General features: G+C 40.4%; 1 long non-coding RNA gene across 4 annotated transcripts in view; it reads right to left on the bottom strand.

Annotated features, from left to right (window-relative positions):
* LOC140633886 (uncharacterized) overlaps positions 1-18,875 on the bottom strand; it is a 44,108-nt gene extending 25,233 nt beyond the window's left edge. For 3 of the 4 annotated variants that reach the window (XR_012031447.1, XR_012031449.1, XR_012031446.1), the window contains exon 1: positions 18,769-18,875. This is a non-coding gene — a long non-coding RNA (uncharacterized lncRNA). Of the gene's footprint in view, positions 1-16,146; positions 16,232-18,768 lie in introns of all 4 variants that reach the window. The other variant, XR_012031448.1, reaches the window with a different exon arrangement.
* Positions 18,876-20,019: the final 1,144 nt, after the last annotated feature.

The following is a 20,019-nucleotide window of genomic DNA, read 5'->3' as shown; positions in this document are numbered from 1 at the left end:
ACTTCAAAGCACTTAAATTCATTGTACCCTCAAAACCACCCTCTAAGGTTGGTACCATTGTAATCCTCATTCATAAATGGTGAGCCTGAAGCACAGGAAAGATGAATGACTTGCCCAGGCACACAGTTTGTAAATAGAGCATATATCTTTATTTACTCAATGAAATACAATCTAGAGGTGTTCTCTGGAGCTATCTCCTTGCTGTTAGTTTTCTCTCTTTCTCCCTGTCTTTTATAAAAATTATGTGTACCATTCACAAAGGCAAACAAATGAAAAATCAAAATAAGTGCTTTGTGGGTTTGAGGATTCACAGGAATCCTCTGTTTTCTCAAAATTTAAACTTTTTAAACTTTTTAAATCTTCTATGAATGTTTTCATATAGGTCTAAAACATACAGCTTATATTTTTAAAAAGCACTAATGTGAAATCTAACAGGTAAAACTTATAATCTGAGCAAATGGGTAAAACATATAAAAGTAATAACTTAGTTTTTCTTTCAGTAAGACAAACTAAATTTAAAATGAAATCAGTAAAGTCAGGCTCCCTAAATTCATTTTAGAAACATGCACATAAAATCACCACAAAATTATAGGTTATTTTTTTTAAAAAAATGGGAACAAGCCCCTCCCTTACTTTTCAAAGATGAAAGAAGAAAGACTTATTGAACTCTAGTGAAATAAAGATTTGAGCATTCATTCTGCCTGAGGGACTGTACTTAATCATCATGCCTCAAATTCTCACTACTTAGAGATATTCCTTTGAATTCAAACATTGTCATCAGAAGGTTTCTATACTCTGTGTATTGACCTAAGAGGCAAAGAAGCTTATTATAACATATTAGTATCTTGTGATAAAATATTATCACTTAATCTGTAAAATTAGCTAACTACAATCTTGGAAAGCATTCAGGAGAACTATAAAAGAATAGGACTCAGGGAAAGTAAATTTAATTAATGGTGAATCTTCATGGCTTTTCATGTCATTTTGAGAATTCTATTTCTTATTGATTTGTAAGAACTCATTATATATGTTAGTGAAAATCTGCTGGGTTTGATCCTTTGCATCTCTTCTCCTTTCTTCTGGTAACAGAATCACCCTGTATTATGAAAAATGCATTCCAGGTATTTTGTATGGCACTGACCTACCCCTCTCCCTGCCACAAGGGTAGCACATGATCCATGCCTGGCCAGAAACATTGGTGGATAAACTACTAGAACCTAAGAACATAAGAAAAGTGACCCTCTTCCAGCCACGGGCTTATTCAGTGATGGACCTGTGACCCAACCTGGACTAAAATCCTTCCAAAACCTTTCCTGCCAGAGCTTCAGAGAAATGGCAGTCTTTCCTGGGGGACTGTTAAGCTGGTAGGGTAGGAGGCGCTAGACTACAGACAACCAACATGGCTTCCTTATGAACAGAGCTTAGATCACTCCATCCCTGGACTTGCCAGTTACAGAAGCTAGCAAGTCCTCCTGTATGCTTCAGCAGTATTTGAACTGGATTATTTTCACTTCAGGAGAAAGCAGCCTTACAAAACCACATATTGAAGATATTAACGTTTTGTCTGCCACATATGTGGCAAGTGCTTTCCCCAACGTTTGTCTTTTAATTTTAAGGTTTCTGTCCTATAGAAGTGTTTCATTTTTAAGGAGTTAACTCCTTTCCCACTTTAATGTCTAGTTTTGTTCATACACTTCAAAACTACTCCTCAGAAGCCTTCTTGAACCAAAGTTAACAAATAGTTATCTTTTTTTTTTCTAGTACTCTTATGGTTTTATTTTCACGTTTAACCTTTAATCCGTCTTAAATTTGTTGTATTGTCAGGTGTGTAATAAATCGGGAGCCAATTTTGTTCACAGATGATCAGTTGTCCCAATGTATTTAAGTTTCATAAAAAGCTTCCTGAGATTTCCTTGGCACTGAATATGTGTATGAATTTGGAGAGAAGTGATATCTTCATAATATCAAGTCCACCCATGCAAAAATGAGATGCACTCTTGAATTATTAAAGTTATTTTTATGTTCCTCAGTAGAGTTTAATAACTTTCTTTATACTGGTCCTGAGCAGTTTGTGTGTGTGTGTGTGTGTGTGTTTTAAATTTTATTTTATTTTATTTATTTTATTTTATTTTTTTAAATTTTTATTTATTTATGATAGAGAGAGAGAGAGAGGCAGAGACCTAGGCAGAGGGAGAAGCAGGCTCCATGCACCGGGAGCCCGACGTGGGATTCGATCCTGGGTCTCCAGGATCGCGCCCTGGGCCAAAGGCAGGCGCTAAACCGCTGCGCCACCCAGGGATCCCGTGTTTTAAATTTTAAATGAAGCTGTTTAAACCATCATATTTTCTAAATCACATTTACTGTTTATGATGCCTCTTGGTCTTACAGTTAGGATAGGAAAGCCCCAGTCTCTCAGTATTCCCTGGGTTTTTCAGATGGTCAATTTCAGTAACTGTAGATAATAGTACCCTCACCACCTCCTTTCTAATACATGAACCTCATTTCTTATTTTCACTAATTGGCAAGCACTTCCAAAAACTTGTAAAACATATCCATGACTAGATGTGTGCATCTTCTTTCCAACTGTAATGATATGATTCTAGTGAGTTTCAGAGGTAAGCAAAATGAGATTATATATGATGAAATTATCAAACATAGATTAAGATTCTATTCCAATTTTTATTGAGTTTTTCTTTTTCTTTCATGTGTGTTGTTGTTGTGGCAAAAAAATTACCTGTGAAATGCACAGTTCTTACTTGTTATAGTTTGATTAGTTTTGAAAAATGCATATAGCCATATAACTCAGGGGCATAACATAATCTAGAATATTTCCATCATTTCAGAAAGTTCCATCCTATCTTTTCCCTGTTGATCCCCATCCACATCCTGACTGAGTCAAGTATTGATCAAATTTCTGTCACTGTAAATAAGTTTTTTATTGAGATATAATTCACATACCATAAAATTCATCCTTTAAAAGTGTATGAGTCACTAGTGCCTGTGATACTCAAAAAATTTTACAATTATCCCCACTATCCAATTCCAGAGTATTTTGGAATATTCTGGAAAAAAAGAAACCTGTACCCATCAGCAGTCACTTGCCATCCCCCTTTCCTGGCAAATGGTAATCTATGTCCTGTCTCTACAGACTGGCCTATTCTGGTCATTTCCTATAAATGGAATCATGCAATACATGGCATTTTGTGTCTGGCTTTCAGTTACCATAATGTTTTTAAGGTTTGTCCATATTGTTTTATGTATTGTTACTTTCTTTTTATGGCTACATAATACTTCATTGTATGGCTATACCACATTTTGTTTGCCCATTCATTGGTTGATGAATATTTGGGTTGGTTTTTGCTCTTATAAATAATTTTGCTATGAACACTGCATACAAGTTTTTGGGTCAGCATGTTTTCCATTGTCCTGCATATATACCTTGGTCTATAGGTTAACTTTGCCTGATTTAAATTTGATATAAATGCAATTATACTTCTGGTGTGTGACTTCTTTTGATCAGCATAGGTTTTTGAGCGTTGTTCATGTAAGTTGTTTTGCTTTAGTTCTGGGTAATATTTCATTCTTATTTATTTATTTATTTTTATTTTTTTAAAGGTTTTATTTATTTATTCATGAGACACAGAGAGAAAGAGAGAGAGAGAGAGAGAGAGAGAGAGAGAGGCAGAGACACAGGCAGAGGGAGAAGCAGGTTCCATGCAGGGAGCCTGATGTGGGACTCCATCCCAGAACCCGGAATCACGCCCTGACCTGAAGGCAGACACTCAACCGCTGAGCCACCCAGGCGTCCCTCACTCTTTTTTAAAAAAATTTTTTGTTTTAAGTAATCTCTGCACTCAACATGGGGCTCATCCTCATGATCCAAATCAAGAGTCATGTGCATCTCTGACCAAGCCAGGTGCCTCTGGGTAGTATTTCATTCTATGAATATATCCATTTGTTTTCCCAGTCTCCAATGGGTGGACATGTTCTCAATTAGGGGCTATTATGAATAAAGCTGGTATGAACTCGCCTCTATACATCTTTTTATGAACCCATGTTGTCATGTCCTTTAGGTATATAGCTAGGAGCTGAATTGCTAGACCAAAGAATAAGTGTAGGGTTAGCTCTACAAGAAAATATCAGAGTTTTCCATGTGACCGTACTACATCCAATTCTTACCAGAGATACATTCAAGTTCTAGTCACTCCACATTCTCATTAACTTTTGATATTTTCAGTCTTTTACAATTATAGTTACTCTTTTGGGTGTGTAGTGGTATCTCATTATGATTTTAATTAATATTTTTCTGATAACTAATGATGTAGAGTGTTCTTTTATGTGCTTACTGGCCATTTGTACCTCTTTTACTGTGAATCATCTGTTCAAGTCTTTTGCACATTTTAAAAGTTGTGTTGTTTTTTCAGTAATCAGTTATGAAAGTTCTTTATATGTTCCAGATACAAATTTTATGACTCATATATTTTTTGTGAATATTTTCTCCCAGTGTGTACTTTGTCTATTCATATTCTTGATTGTGGGATTTGATGAGCAGAAGTTTTTAATTTTGATGAAATTTTATGGTTATTTCTTACAGTATCTTTTCTAAGAAGTCTTTATCCCAAGATCATGAAATATTTCTCCTATATTCTCTTCTAGGAACTTTTTAGTTTCAGCTTTAACAATTGGGTCTATGATCCATCTCAAATTAATTCTTGTATATGGTGTGAGGTAAGGGTCAAGGTTCATCCCCACCCCCCCAACCCCCCCAGATATCCACTTCTTCCAGTGGCAATTGTTAAATGTTTTCCTTTATTGAATTATTTTGGAACTGTTGTCAAAAAATCAGTTGACCATGTAAATATGGATTTATTTCTGAAATCTCTATGTGTTTCATTAATCCATCTATTCTTACATTAATCCCATACTAGTTACTGTTACTGTACCTTCCTAATAAGTCTTGAAGTTAAGTAGTATGAGTTTTCCAAATTTGTTCTTATTTTTGAGGTTGTTTTGACCACTTTCATTTCTACTTGAGTTTTATAATCTGTTTGTCCATGTAGACCAAAAGCCTGTTGAGATCTTTATTGTGGTTGCATTTAATTTAGAGATCAATCTGGGGGGAATTGACATCTGAATTGTATTGAATGCTCAGATCCATGGATAACATATCTCTCCACTTATTTAAGTCATTCAGTTCCTCTCAGGAATATTTCATAGTTTTCAGTATGGTAGTCTTACACATTTTATTAAACTTATTTTTAAGGGTATATTTTTATGATATTAAAAACATTTAAATTTATTTTCCAATTTTTTGCTACTAGCATGTAGCAATACAATTAATTTTTATACATTTACCTTGCATCCTGGCACCCTGCCAAATTTATGTATTTTGGCACTTTTTGTTTTTGTAGTTACCTTAGGATTTTCTGTGTATGTAATCAGGATATCTGTGAATAAGGACAGATTTACTATTTACTTCCTCCTTTCCAATCTATATGTTTTTATTCCTGTTTCCTGCCTGAATTTTACTGGCTATAATCTTCAACCCAATGTTGAACAGAAGAAGTAGAATAGTATATTTTTATCTTGTGCCCAATCCTAAGGGGAAAATATTTAGTCGTTCACTATTAAAGTTATCGGACTCTCAAAGATGCTTTTATTAGATTGAAAAAGTCTTCTCTTATTCCTAGCTTCTAGGAATGTTTTTGTTTTTCTCCAAATCAAAGCACTCCACTGAAAAAGCACAGGTCTTTCCTCACAAGAGAAGAAATGTTCCTCATCGACTAGGCTGAAGCAGGAAAGAAGGCTAGTCTTAAACTAGAGGAGAGATGTCTCTCTTTCTGAAACCAAGAAAGGTTGGGTCTAAGAATCAGAGGAAAGAGCATGCTTAGCAAGATTACAGGGATGGAGACGAAGCAGCATAGACAAGCTGCAGTAGGCTAATGGTGAAGGTGAGGCTCTAAGTGAGGTCAAGTTAGGGCTTTGGGTTCAAGACACACCTGTAGTTTAATGGGGTGAACAATTCATCCAGGCTTGCCTGACACTGTCTTAGTTTTAAAATTGAACGTTCCTGCGAACTCCCTTAGTTCTGGGTAAATTGGGATAGTTGGTCAACCTAGGTATTAGTCATATATTACTCTTTGTGTTGTATTGCTGATCCCCCAATAATTCAGAAAAACCTGGTTGGAAGCCCCAACCCCGTCTTAGCTGTACTTTGAAGAATAGGGCAGGGACATGCATCCACGAGCTAGAAGAACCTGCCCCAAAACTGAATTATCTGGTAAGAGGCAGTGGGCTGAGGCTATGCATATTAATCGGGACTGCAACACAGAAGTGGTCTTCTGGAACCCCAGGAGAAAGATAAGGGAGGCAAGAGGGATGGGATGGAGCCTGGACTTCCTGTGGGGGCTTATACAAACAGGTCCTGACCTTGAACAGGTGAACTTGGGGACATCTGGGATACAAATTGTTCAATACATCTTCCTATATTATGTGGAAAAACACATGCCACCCTCAGAGTTGATTTGCCATTCCTTTATTTGTTTGCAAATATACAAGTGACATTTTTCATTCCTAACACCAGGTGTTCAGATGTGGAACTGCTTGTGCATCGCCGTCTTCTTCAATGGAAAGAGTTAGACAATTGTCTTAGGACCTGGCTCTACCGCTTTCTAGTGTGAGGACCTTAGAAAGATTTCTTAAGGGACACCTGGGTGGCTCAGTGGTCGAGCACCTGCCTTGGGCCCAGGGCATCATCCCGGAATCCTGGGATCGAGTTCTGCATCAGACTCCCCACAGGGAGGCTGCTCTTCTGCCTATGTCTCTGTATCTCTCTCTCTGTGTCTTTCACGCATAAATAAATAAAATCTTTTAAAAAAAGAGAAAGATTTCTTAAATCTTGGAAGCATCACTTTCCCCACGTCTTCCATTCTTTAAGAATAATTCAGGAGAACTAAACGAGATAAGTGATAAAAACAGGGCCACATTATGAAATCCGCAGGCCCTTGGCACTCTGCCTTCATGGGTCCCTTCCTCCAAAACAAAGGGATAAAAAGACAAATATCATCCAGGTGGGATTCATTATTATATTCATTATTATTATATTAATTCTTAATCTTATTATACAAATTGATTAATATGTTCTTATATTATTAAATTTCTTATTTTCTTCTGGTTTTAAAACAAATGAAAATGAACACATTCTTGTGGGCTCCGAGGCTCCTACGCCAGCCCTGGTGTCAAGTGCTGGCACGGAATGAGCGCACAGTAGGTGCTCTCTGATTCTTATGCTCTTTCCCTTCCATCATACATCGAAAAGAGGTTTTTTAAAAACTTCGAGTGGCAAATTAAAATTCAAGAAATAAAGTAAAGAGCAAATGCTCCTCAAGCCAGTGGATGTCTGTAACAGCAGGTTTCACTTATAGTGAATATCACTTTACTGCTTTTAACAAACTTCAAAGAAAATGTTGTAAGGCCATTCATTCTCCATGTCTGTTTCACATCAGTCACAATTATATCCCGGCTTCACTTCTCCCCCCTTGTTATACCTCATAAATTGTGTAACCAGAATGTATGTGTAGTATATGGATTACATTAGGAATTGTCAGAAGCAGCCTGATAGTAAGCATCTGCACTCCCCCCACCCCTTTCTGGAGTATCTGAATTGCTCTGAAGGTACATTAAGGCACAGCACCAGCGATAATGGGGTCAGAAGCACAGCTCGGGGAAAAGGACCCGACGTTCTTAAGGGTCCCTCTGGAGAAAACTGAAATTGCCACGGTCACGTTTAAACAACGGTGCAACACTCCTCTGATGAATATGCTCGCTTACTTGTTGCATGGTGGGCAAAAATGAAGACAAAAATCAAATGTCCAATGAAAGTGAAACCTCGCTGTGGATCATGGAGGAAAATGTGGGTTTCCAAAGCAGGAGAGTGTGGAACCCCCAGAGATGTCATTCCGGCAGAATTTTCTGTAGCAATGAAATATCTCTGAGATGCCCAACTTGGTTCTTCTCGGCTCCTTTCATTCCAAGTGGAGACCCCTGGGTGTTAGCAGCCATCCTTCCCATAAGGAAGCAACTAGGGAGATGGAATGACAACCAGAGGCCTCTCTGGAAACCTCATGGACTCCACAGAGTGCTCGATCCTCCCTCCAGCCCTCCCTGCCCCCACCCTGGTCCCCTCTCCCCACATTGTGAAGAACCAAGGAAATGACTCAGCAGTGGCCAGCAAATTTTTCTGTCTGAGAGATGCAATTAAAAAAAAAAAAAGAGTTATATGGCCGAAGAATACAGATTACTTGTTCTAAATGTAAGAGCTTTAATAGATTTATATTTATCATTCTTGTTGCATTTATAAGATCATTGAAATTCAACACTGTCTCATTGATCCAGCAATGGGAGAGAGAGCTGCTTCCCACATGTGGCTTTTCCTGATAACCCGAGCTTTAGACCCTTTGAAGCACCAGTACCTGTGATAGTTGAATCTCTTTTTTTTTTTTTTTTTTTTGGATAAAAATTTCCAAAATGTCACACGTGTTTTGCAGCCTTTCAAACAGACTTTCCTGAAACATAATTTAGTCTTTGTTGAGGGTCAGCCTGTGGCATTCTGCTAAATGCGTGGAGAGGGTGGATGCTGCAAGGACTCTGGCACGATGTGGGCTGGCTTCCCACGACACTCTGCTGTTGCTGCCGCTGCTCAAATTTGGGAACAGTTACATATCTCATCGCAGTCCCATTCCCATCCGCAGCGACAGACCAGAGCCTGCCGCCTCTGAGGGATGCTGGGAGTGTTAACACCTGCTACTACTATTTCAAGTGTTCCCCATGATGCTTGGGAGATAGAAAGCATTTTTTTTATATAGTATTAAAAAATGTGGAGAATAATATAAATAAAATGAATAAACAAAATGAAAATGTAATAAAAACTGTAATAAGCTGGGGCACCTAGGTGTCTCAGTTAAGATCTGTCTTCAACTCAGGTCATGATCTTCGGGTCCTGGGATCCATCCGCATTGGATTCCCTGCTCAGCGGGGAGCCTGCTTCTCCTTCTCCCTCTGCCTGCTGCTCTCCTGATTGTGCTCTGTCTCTCTCTTTCAAATAAATAAAATTTTAAAAAGAAAAACAAACTATAACAAACTGAGAGAGCATCTTGATGCTACAGACATGACATTGAAGGCTTCTTAGTAGGCCGAATTAATTCCACCTACCCTAGACGGCCTCAGAGCTCCTTAGCTTCGGTTCATGGTTTCCCTAACAGTTCTCTGTACAGTCTTACAGTTCTCTCCTCTCCATGGGCTCGGCGCTGACTTCAGCTCGTTTCTCCTCTAGTGTTTTGCTTCTAATATCCTGTGAGAATGGAAGCCTCATCAGGTTGGAAGGAAGTATTTTTTTAGCCAGAGCAGGTGAGGTCCAAGGCATGGCTTTAGATATTTTTTCCTGAGCTGGGGGTGGAAATGTACGACCATTAGTGCATTGTATTAGTCAGGATGGGCTAGGCTTTGCTGCAGGAACAGACAACCATAAAATCTCTAGGGGCTTGACACATCAAAAGTTTGTTTCTCATGCATTTGGTGTGTTCCCTTGGGCTGCAGAAGGGCTCTACTCAGTATGGTCATGCAGGGACCAGGCTGACAGAGGCCCCATGTTCATCCATGCTTCCACAGTCCCATGTAGAGAAAGGGGAAGTGGCAAATTGCTCAGTAGGTCTCATACATTCTGCAGAAAATCACATATGTCTTTATGCTTACATTTCATTGGTGAACATATTTGACTTCTCAAAGGCAGATAAATGCGATTCCTTTATGGGATGGCAATGAGGCTGAAGGAGAACTAGGTTATCTCACGCATGGCTTTGGGTTTATATATTTTAGCTAATAAAAATCCTATCTTATATTTATTGTGTGCCAGTGCTGTGCTAAGTGCTTTCCATGTAATACATATATCCCCCTCTATACATATGACAAAATTAAGACTCAGACTACTTAAGTCACTTGTTCACAGTCATAAAGATAGTAATAACATGGCTAAACTGATATTCAGAGCCAGCCTGACACCAAAGCCCCATGGTCTTAGCCAACTTTTTTTAAATCTCAAATACATTCTCTATCACTGAGGTCAATAAAAGCCTTGAAGTAGGGAGATTCCTGGCTGGCTTAGCCAGTAGAGCATGTGGCCCTTGCTCTCGGGGTCCTAAGTTCAGGCCTCACACTGGGCATGGAGCCTACTTAAAATAAGAAACTAAAATAAAATAAAAAAGAACCTTGAAATGAGTGACTTATCTTATTGTTTCATCTGTGCAATTTATCCACCAAAGAATGCTCAAAATTTCCTCTGTTCCTTGTCTGTCTTTCCACCAGAGGGACTGCTTTCTTTTTTTAGATTTTTTTTTAGATTTATTCATGAGAGACACAGAGAAAGAGAATGGGACTCGATCCCAGGATCCCAGGATCACGACCTGAGCCAAAGGCAGGTACTCAAGCACTGAACCACCCAGGTGCCCCAGAGGGACTGCTTTCAATTGAACACATACATTATGAACATTTACCATGCGCTTAGCTGTGAACATGCCATGAGGGATTCCAGGGCAAGGTCTAATAAACAACACTGTTCTTGAGCTCTGATTTTCTATAATCTTTTAAGAGAGATCTCCTGAATAAAACAATTAAAGAAGAGATATAAGATATAAGACATATGTGGGATCCCTGGGTGGCGCAGCGGTTTGGCGCCTGCCTTTGGCCCAGGGCGCGATCCTGGAGACCCGGGATCGAATCCCACGTCGGGCTCCCGGTGCATGGAGCCTGCTTCTCCCTCTGCCTGTGTCTCTGCCTCTCTCTCTCTCTCTGTGACTATCATAAATAAATAAGGAAAAAATATTAAAAAAAAATAAAATAAAATAAAAAAGACATATGTATCAGAGTTAACAGAATATAGTTTGCATCATGTGCCACAGACCATTCTATTTGTTGTTGTCAGCATCAGGGGCTAGGAAGAAGAGTCTATGGATTGGCAAAACCTGGATAACAAAGGCGTTAATCCTAAAGAAGAGGATGTATGAAAGGGGAGGAAGTTGGCCTGATGGGAATGGGAAATGCAGGTTAGGGGGAAAAAGAGGCAAATTAGGAGGGACCTTGAATATCAGGGAAAAATCAAGATCCTATTCCATTGGTAAAGGGATAAAGAAAGATACAAGGCATGTGCTAATTATTTTTTTTTCAAAATCCTTAAAAAAATATTTTATTTATTCATTTGAGAGAGATAGTGAGAGAGCGCACAAGTGAGGGGGCAGAGGGAGACAGAAAAGCAGACTCCCGCTGAGCAGCAAGCCCAATGCAGGACTTGATCTCAGGACCCTGGGATCATGACCTGAGCTGAAGGTAGACACTTAACTGACTGAGCCACCCAGGTGCCCCATCTTTTTATAAATGTTTTAAAAATACAGAACATTGCAGATAACATGGAGTTTGTTTTGCCTTCCCACCCCAACCCCTCTTGGTTGCCATCACCACTTGTCTCCCAAGAAAAATCTACTCTCCTGATTTGGTGGGTAACTTTCCAGTTTGCATTTTTACATTTTTCTTCTACTGGTATGGAAGTTATGTATTCAATTTCTATACTTTAGGGCTACCCTTGTCTTAACATTTGCACCTAAATTAAAGTCTAGAATTACCCAATATCACTTACCTCTTTTGAAATAATGTGTGATTTAACTCTGATCTTCTATATCATTCGTGGTTTTATGACTTAGAAATTTATTTCTACCTTAGTTTTAAACATTCATAGAGGAGACTTCAAAAAAATTTTTGTGTTTAAGTAATCTCTATAGCCAATGTGAGACTCAAACTTACAGCCTGGAGATCAAGAGTCACATGCTCTACCAACCGAGCCAGCCAGGAGCCCCATAAAGGAGACATTTTAAATTATGCTACTGAGGGTTTATTTAGCTCTACCCTACATTTATCCATTTCTTCAATGCTGCATTTTACTTCTTTTCCTTTTTTGCCAAAGTAAATATTCACATACTACCCAACACAAAGTGTTATTTCCCAAAATAGTTTCTTGATGTCTAAAGTTGACTTTATTTTACTTCCACTCTGGGATGATAGTGTGTGTCAGCATTTAGGTGCATTTTTCCTGTGGACCTATCCCTGTCTTTACAACACAATAGCTGTGTTGTGCCAACTATGGCTGCTTTTGAGAAGTACGCTCTTGATAGAAGGTAACATGTTCTTCTTCTTTCTGTTAGTTTTTAAGGCTAATACTCTGCAATTCAACTACTGTGTTTAAAAGTGGGTTTATTTCTAATTATACTGCATGGCACCTGGTGTGTTGCTTTAATTTGAAGACTCATGTCTTAGATAATGGTAATTTTTGACTATTATCTTTTTGCCTTTTACTCTATTTTTTTTTCCATTTGGAACTCTTAAGAAACCTATGTAAGACCTAATTTAATCAACTTTTGTATTTTCCATCCCTTTGCCTTTTGTGTTATAGCCTAGGTGATTTCCTCTGATCTGTCTTCCAGTTCACTTATTCTCTCATCAGCCACATCTACTTATAGTCCAACTGGCCTATTAGGTTTTCATTCCTTTTTTTTTTTCCTTCATTTTTAGAACCTCCCCCCGCAAAATCTGCCCATTTTCAAATAATTTTATTCTTGGATCGTGTTACCATTCCTTTTTTCATGTCTTGAAATGTTTTAAAATATTCATTTGAAATTGAATTTTTTTTTATTGTTATTCTATTATTTCTAGTTCTTGAAATGCAGGTTTTCTCATTTGTCCCCTCTATTGTGATTGGCTTCCTTTTGTGGTTTCTTTTCTTTCTTTTCTTTTCTTTTCTTCTTTTCTTTTTTCTTTTCATTTTGTTTCTTTTTCATTTTTTCTTTCTGTAAACTCTTCTTTATGGAGATGACAGAGAAAGGGGAGTCTATGGAAGTTTCATGTGCTCTAGAGCATCCCTCTGAGTATTTTTACATTTACCAATTCTGGACAAGATTTTAGGAAAATTCTAATTTTGAGATACCTGAGTAATAGTACCAGGCCTTACACCATTGTGGCACGAATCTCTATTTTGGGGGGATGATTTCTACTACTCACATGGCCTTGTAAGCTTCCCTACTATCCCCTGAGACTTGTGGATGGTTTCACTAGTCCCTGACTCAGAAGATACTAGAATAGCTCTTCAGGACCCCTGGCTTCATGCATGTAGCCTGGTTCCTGTTCCTGGCACTCATGGGGCCTACTCAGGCCTACACGATCCTGCTCATAGTGCTTCAAGCTTCAGCTGCTGAGGCTTCTCTGTCCTATTGATTCACATGGGCACATTTTCATTTCACCTCTCTCTTATCATGGCAGCTCAGTATCTTGTCTGTTTCTGACACTTGTAGGTTTTCTTTTTTGTTTTTAAGTTTGAAATTGTGTTAAAAATTGGGGAGGGGGCATATGTTCACCCACATATCTATATATGTGTGAAGTGGAAGGAATTTTTTGTTGCTGTTTGCTTAATTAATTAATTAATTATCCATTCATTCATTAAAAAATTTTTTTTTTAAGATTCCCTTATTTATCTTAGAAAGAGAGACTGCACAAAAATCCAAGTGGGGAGAGGGGCAGAGGGTGAGGGAAAGAAGCAGATTTCTTGCTGAGCACAACTGGATGAGGCTTGATCCTACAACCCAGAGATCATGACTTGAATTAAAATCAAGAATCAGATGCTTAACCAACCGAGCCACCCAGGCACTCCTGTTCATTCATGTATCCTGTGCATCAGCTCAGGTTGGTGCTATTGAACTGCCTCCATGGAAAAAGAATTTTAAAGGAAAATGCATGGGACTTGGCAACTTGTTATGTGGAATTGCCCTAGTTTGCATTCCTACTTTCTCCAAAAGAGGCAATTCTGAGCTAAGAACTTGAGAGCAGGTATTTAATACGGAAAATGAGGGAAACACCAGTAGGGAAGTGAGGAAGTTAGAAAGAGAAGGGAAAATGGCCAATAATGGGTATTATCAAGTCATTTATTATTCTGGGCAACTGGAACTTAATCCTGGGGAAACTCGGGGAGTTCAGTTATCCTACCCAAAGGGGTAAGGAAGCTGAGGTATTTATACAACCTACTGTTGTCACTGGTTGAGGAATGCTGTCAAGAGGTAATCTGCCACCATCTCCAGCCTGCCACATGGATGGGTTTATTTCTGTATTGAGCAATACATTATCCCAAAACTTAGTGGCTTAATATAATGGTACACGTTTATGATCTCATATCCTCTGTGGGGGTTAAGGATTTTGGAATAGCTTAGCTGGTTGACTCTTCCCCTTGAGGTTGCAGTGAAAATTGGCAGGACTTTAGTTATCTGAAGACTTCACTAAGGGTGGAGGATCTAAGATAACCCACTCACACAGCTGGCTAGCCAGTGCTGGCTTTTGGCTGGAAGCCTCAATTCCTCTCCCTGTAGACTCTCCCATTGGACAACTCTAGGGTCCTCATGACAAAACATATGGCTTATGCCAAAGTGAGTGATCCAAGACAGAGCATGGCCACAGTGCCTTTTATGACCCAGTTTTCAAAATCACATTGTCATTTCCACCACATTTCATTTGACAGAAGCGAGTCAAGTCATGAAGTCTGGCCCACATTCAAGAGGAGAGGAGGGAGGAGTGTCAAAGAAACTGTGAACATATTTTTAAACCATCACAGCAGGCAAAGAGAGCTTTGGCAGCCAGAGATGGCCTCAGGCAAGGAAATGCAGGTGCTTCTGGAAATCAGGCAGGCTGAAGTGGGTAAGAGCAAAGGGGAATAGGTAGGGCACCATAGCGCCCTCTACAGAAATAAGTAAAGATGAGACCAATCCGTTTTCAAGACGTAAGGAAATTGACCTGTTACAAAGCAACATTGCAAAGGCCAAGGAGATGAAGAGGGGGTGAAGATTGGGACGTTTTAGGGATCAGTCTGCTGTGACCACTAAGAAAGAAAATAATTGCCAATTAGATTATGATTCCCTATTGGCTGTAGGGTGTATCCCAGGTTCAGAGGCATGAATATGAGGGGAAAAAAATGACGTCTTAGGATAAAAAAATATAGTAATTGCCCAAAGAACTTCAGAGTTTTACATATACAATTTTTGCAAAAAACAAAACAAAACAAAACAAAACAAAAAAACACTCCTAAAGTTCATCTTCCATCTTGTATATAAACCATTAAATATTAGGCATAGTCAGTAGCATGATAGGGAGTCATAGGTTTGGGTCCTTACAGGGCCATATCTTAAAATTTTAATGAGTCACATTTTAATCTGCCCAAGCCTCAATCTTCACAGCTGCAAAATGAGAATAAAGTACTGCTTTGCCTCTCTTACAGGTGAATTAAAAACGAATTCAACGTCATTTTATTTTTTAAAAGATTTTACTTATTTGAGAGAGAGCGAGAGAGAGAGAGAGAGAGAGAGAGAGAGCATGAGCAGGGGGGAGAGGGAGGGGGAGGGGGAGACGGAGAGGGAGACACAGACTCCCCACTGAGCAGGGGGCCTGACTGGGGTCTCCACTGCAGGATCCTGGGATCATGACCTGAGCGGAAGGCAGATGCACAGCCGACTGAGCCACCCGGGGGCTGTGCCCTCAACATCATTTTAAAATTAAAGTTTTATCAAGATGTGGGGTGCAGGTACCTGTGATGAATGTTCAGAAGCAGCCAGAAAACTCACAGGTAGCACGGAAGAAAAATGAACATTTTCTCCTTGGAGCTCAAGAAAAAAAAGAAGACACTGATTCCTTATCGTGCTAGTCAAAGTGGAATGATTCCTGCATTTTAAAGAAATTTCTCTGTTTAAAGACAAAATGGGAAAAAAATGGGAGTTGGTGGTTGGGGACTTGGGGGTAGTCCTCTGCAAGCAGTTGCTGCTCAGAAATGAATTGAAGGAGGAAAAAAACCCCAGTGGGTCATTTTCTAGCTGGTGCAATAAACCCAGGCTCAAGAGAGCCACATCCCTCATTGGCTGGAGCTAGCAAACCTGGTTATTGTTCACACATGGTCGTTTCCTAACGGTGCCTGCGCGAACCGAAACGGAGACAGAACTTGGGGCTTTCAGCCAGAAAAACCCGGGCTGCCACTTGGGGAGCAGAAAGCTCTCGATATAAAGAAATGACACACACCTGAGCAGGTCTGATATATATTCCTTTCTGCAGAGGGCAGTGGAGTACATTCCTGGGCCATTCATCATGTTGCTAAAATTAGATCCTGCTTAGAAGGAATGATATATTACTGATTACATAATAAAGATAGCTATATTTCTCATGAGAAACAGAAGGGAGAGATATATTTAGGCGTAGGGCAAATATATCCTTGATATGAAAAATGGATTCATTAAGTATTTAATCTTTATACCATTCCTGTGAAATAAATGCACACATACATCACACGTGTTTTAAAGTGACTTGATAATTAATATTGTTACACTTGAGAAAAATCCTGGCTCTCCATCGAGAAGTCACGTCAGGAGTCAGAGAAGGCAGGCCGAGTCTTGCCCTCCGCCGACGTCTGAACGAAGCAGCTTGGCTGCACTTTCAAAGCCAAGTGAACCATCCCATGTGCACGGAGGGGGTGAGTTGCGGGTCTGCACCGTGATTTCATCTGACTTTTTTGGTGAGGCCCAGCGGGAAGTAAATGCCTCATAACATTTCTAAGGGTCACAGATTGGCAGCTGAGAAGATCCCACGTACCAAAAGGTCTCTGTTAATTGAGTAAACCTTCATTTTTCCCCTTTGCACAAATAAACCTGTTCCTCCTCTGTCTCATCCCACTCTCTCCTCCTAGAGCCTCGCCACAAAGAGCAACCCTCACATTTCTTAAAACCTGAAGCTGCTGAGGAGGCGTTTCCAGATATGCTGGCGGTGATATTCCAACTTAAAACAAACACGAGTGTGTTTGATTGGAGTTTAAACAAACACACAGATTTGTAGCACCTCGGGTGTCAAAGATCAGTAAAAACAAATCTGGGTGGAATGAAAGAAGAACATAATTCTAAGAATAATAGCTTTGAATAGTAGATTGACCTAACTAAAGATTATTTTAAAGAGATTATGGGTAGGAGAAAAATACGAACAGGCTAGAAGGAGTTAAAAGCTCACTCCTTGTATGTTTATGCTGTGGGAAAAGAACACAGATTATGAAGTCAGATGGGCTTGGGTTCTGGTCCCAGCTATGGGATTTTTAGGCAAATGACTTAACCTATCTTGAGCTCTCCTTCATCTGTAATATAAAAATGAAAATCCTCTAGCCAGGCTGTTCTACAGGTTGACTGCATGCACGGCAGTGAATAAGACGCCAGCAGCAGTCCTCTTTCATTCTTCTTCCCTTTGCCTCCACCCACTTACACGAGCACAGGAAGGTGAGGCCAGAAACTCTTTCCCTCTCTCGGTGATGAAAAAAAGAAAGAAAAGAAAAAAGGAAAGGAAAGGAAAGGAAAAGAAAAAAAAGAAAAGAAAAGAAAAGCAGAAAAGAAAAGAAAAGAAAAGAAAAGAAAAGAAAAGAAAAGAAAAAAAGAAAAGAAAAGAAAAGAAAAGAAAAAGGAAAAGACCTGCTTCCACTACTTTACCAGGCTAGAGGTAAACGTTGAAGTTCTAGAGAATTCATGCAAGGACACATTCATGCAGCAAGTCCTCAAATTGGTCAGGATAACCTAGGCTCTGCTGCAACCATAAACACCCTCTGCCGCTCTGTGGCTTAGCACAAGAAAGGTTCATATCTTTTTCATGCCATCTGTCCAGTGTGGGCCAGCAGGTGGCTGAGCTGTATATAGTCACTCAGAGACCCAAGGCTCCACCATCTTTTGATGAAACCATCTGAACATGAGGCTGATGGTTCATCGTCTGGTCGGGGCGGGCTACAGGGGCCAATGGTGACAACAAAATAGCAGTAGCTCTTGATTGCTTCCACAAGGAAGTGATACGTGACACTTCCTCTCACATTTCAAAGGGTCAGGGAAATGCAATGCACCCAGGTGCCTGGAGAAGAGGAGGTTGGGAGCTGAAGCCCCTGTGCTGGAAGCCAGGTGATGAACCCAGGGTGCCTAGAACAACTGGGTGTATAGGCTTCCCACAACCCTGGCTGCGGTTGCAGTAGCCCTGGCTTCCCTGCTTCCCTGGGAGAAGGCTGCTTTGTAGTGTGGACCTACCGGTCCTGGACAGAATCTAACCCAAGCCCGCCGTCTCCTCAGGTTCATGCCTTTGAGCGGCACTCTGTGGTTTTCACTAGTGACCTGTCTAAGTGGTTTGCACACCTTTCTCATGCCCCACTGAGTTGCCAAATTTTGGACACTTCACAGCCATGTGATCACCACTGTCACTGTGTCACACCTTATTTTCACTCCGGGTCAAAGTAAACTCCCTGTGTAGCTGATGTCTGTATGATGTTCGCTTCTTTCCAGAAATGCTCCATCAGCACCTCCTCTGTTTGCCTCCTACCCATGGTGGACTGATCTCACTAATGGTCCCCATCCCTCACACCTCCCCTTGCCATGTGACTGCTAATGAGGTGAACGCATTTCTTTGTGAATCCAAAGGTCTTGTTCAGGGGTCCACGTTCAAGGTGATGGATCTGTCAGAGGATTTGGTGGTGGCAAGAGGTGCCAGGCTGTGATGAGTCGGGAGGGACACCACTGTGATTTGGGTCACCCTACCCATTTGAAGCAGGACCCCAGTTGGTGGCTTGGGGCACGGGGAACAGGGCCTGACTCCAAGAGGAAGAGGTTGGCAGGTCTGTGCCTGACTACGTACCAGCGGGCTGAGAAACCAGGAAGGTAGTCGAAGAGCAATCAGGAAATTGAAGACCAGGCCCAAGGGGAGGGTGAAGTGACAGCACCACTAGGCTCATCGGAACATGGTGTGAAAGACTAGTTCTAGAAACCATGGCGATGTGGACACAGGGATTCTGAGCTGAACGGGAATCGGGCACCTGTACCTGAGGGCCTGGGCAAAGCAGAGGTCAACAACTGTTGCTCACTTTCCTCAAGAACAGCTGCTGGCCGTCTGTTGACCCGCAGTGGTTTTCACCCCTCCCTGTGATTCAGGAAAACATACTAGCGCCTGAGCTCACCCCGAGGTCAGAATTTGATTGGTCCTCGTTGGTAGGATATAACATTATCAATAATGTGCAGCCTGAGTTGAGAACCATTTAAACAGTCTGCCTGTACCCCCTGCAGGCCCCTGCCCCAGTACAGGACTGCTCTGACTTTTTTTTTTTTTTTTTTTTTTTAAGATTTATAGGTTGATTTGATGAGGGGGCAGGAGCAGAGGAAGAGGGAGAAAGAAACTCAAGCCGACTCTGTGCTGAATGCAGAGTGTGATGTGGGGCTCAACCTCACGATCCTGACATCATGGCTTGAGCCTTGAAACCAAGAGTCAGACACTTAACTGACTGAGCCACCCTGGTGCCCTTGCCCTGATCTAACCACACTTGACTGAAGCACTTCTGCCTCCAAGTTTTTTTTTTTTTTTTAAGGTTTTATTGATTCATGAAAGATGAGAGAGAGAGAGAGAGAGAGAGAGAGGGAGGCAGAGGAAGAGAGAAAGAGAGGCAGAGGGAGAAGCAGGCTCCATGCCAGGAGCCTGATGTGGGACTTGATCCTGAGACTCCCGGATCACGCCCTGAGCCTAAGGCAGGCACTAAACCGCTGAGCCACCCAGGGATCCCCTGCCTCCAAGTTTTAAAGAAAAAAATTAATATTTGCACACATGTATACAGGGATGAGACAATCTTTTTTTTTTTTGAGAATAACTTTTAATCTGCTGATTACACATACAAGTTATTTAAAACCTGTAAGTTGACCACATATAGGCATTTGACCCAGCCTCATATTTGTATGTCATCCTCAGTAATGACCTGGGTCCTTAAAAAGACAGGGAATGTATCGTAAGCCCTCAGAATACTTTATGCTACGGAGATTCCTTAAAGATTCATCTTAAAGCAGATGGTGGCAATTTAAAAATGACACAATATTGGCCTATCGACATATTTTTAAAATCTAT

Source organism: Canis lupus, chromosome 5 (genome assembly GCF_048164855.1).
Source record: "Canis lupus baileyi chromosome 5, mCanLup2.hap1, whole genome shotgun sequence".
Classification (NCBI taxonomy): Eukaryota; Metazoa; Chordata; class Mammalia; order Carnivora; family Canidae; genus Canis; species Canis lupus.
The sequence above is the reverse complement of the archived record's forward strand: the minus strand, read 5'-3'. Positions and strand labels throughout refer to the sequence as shown.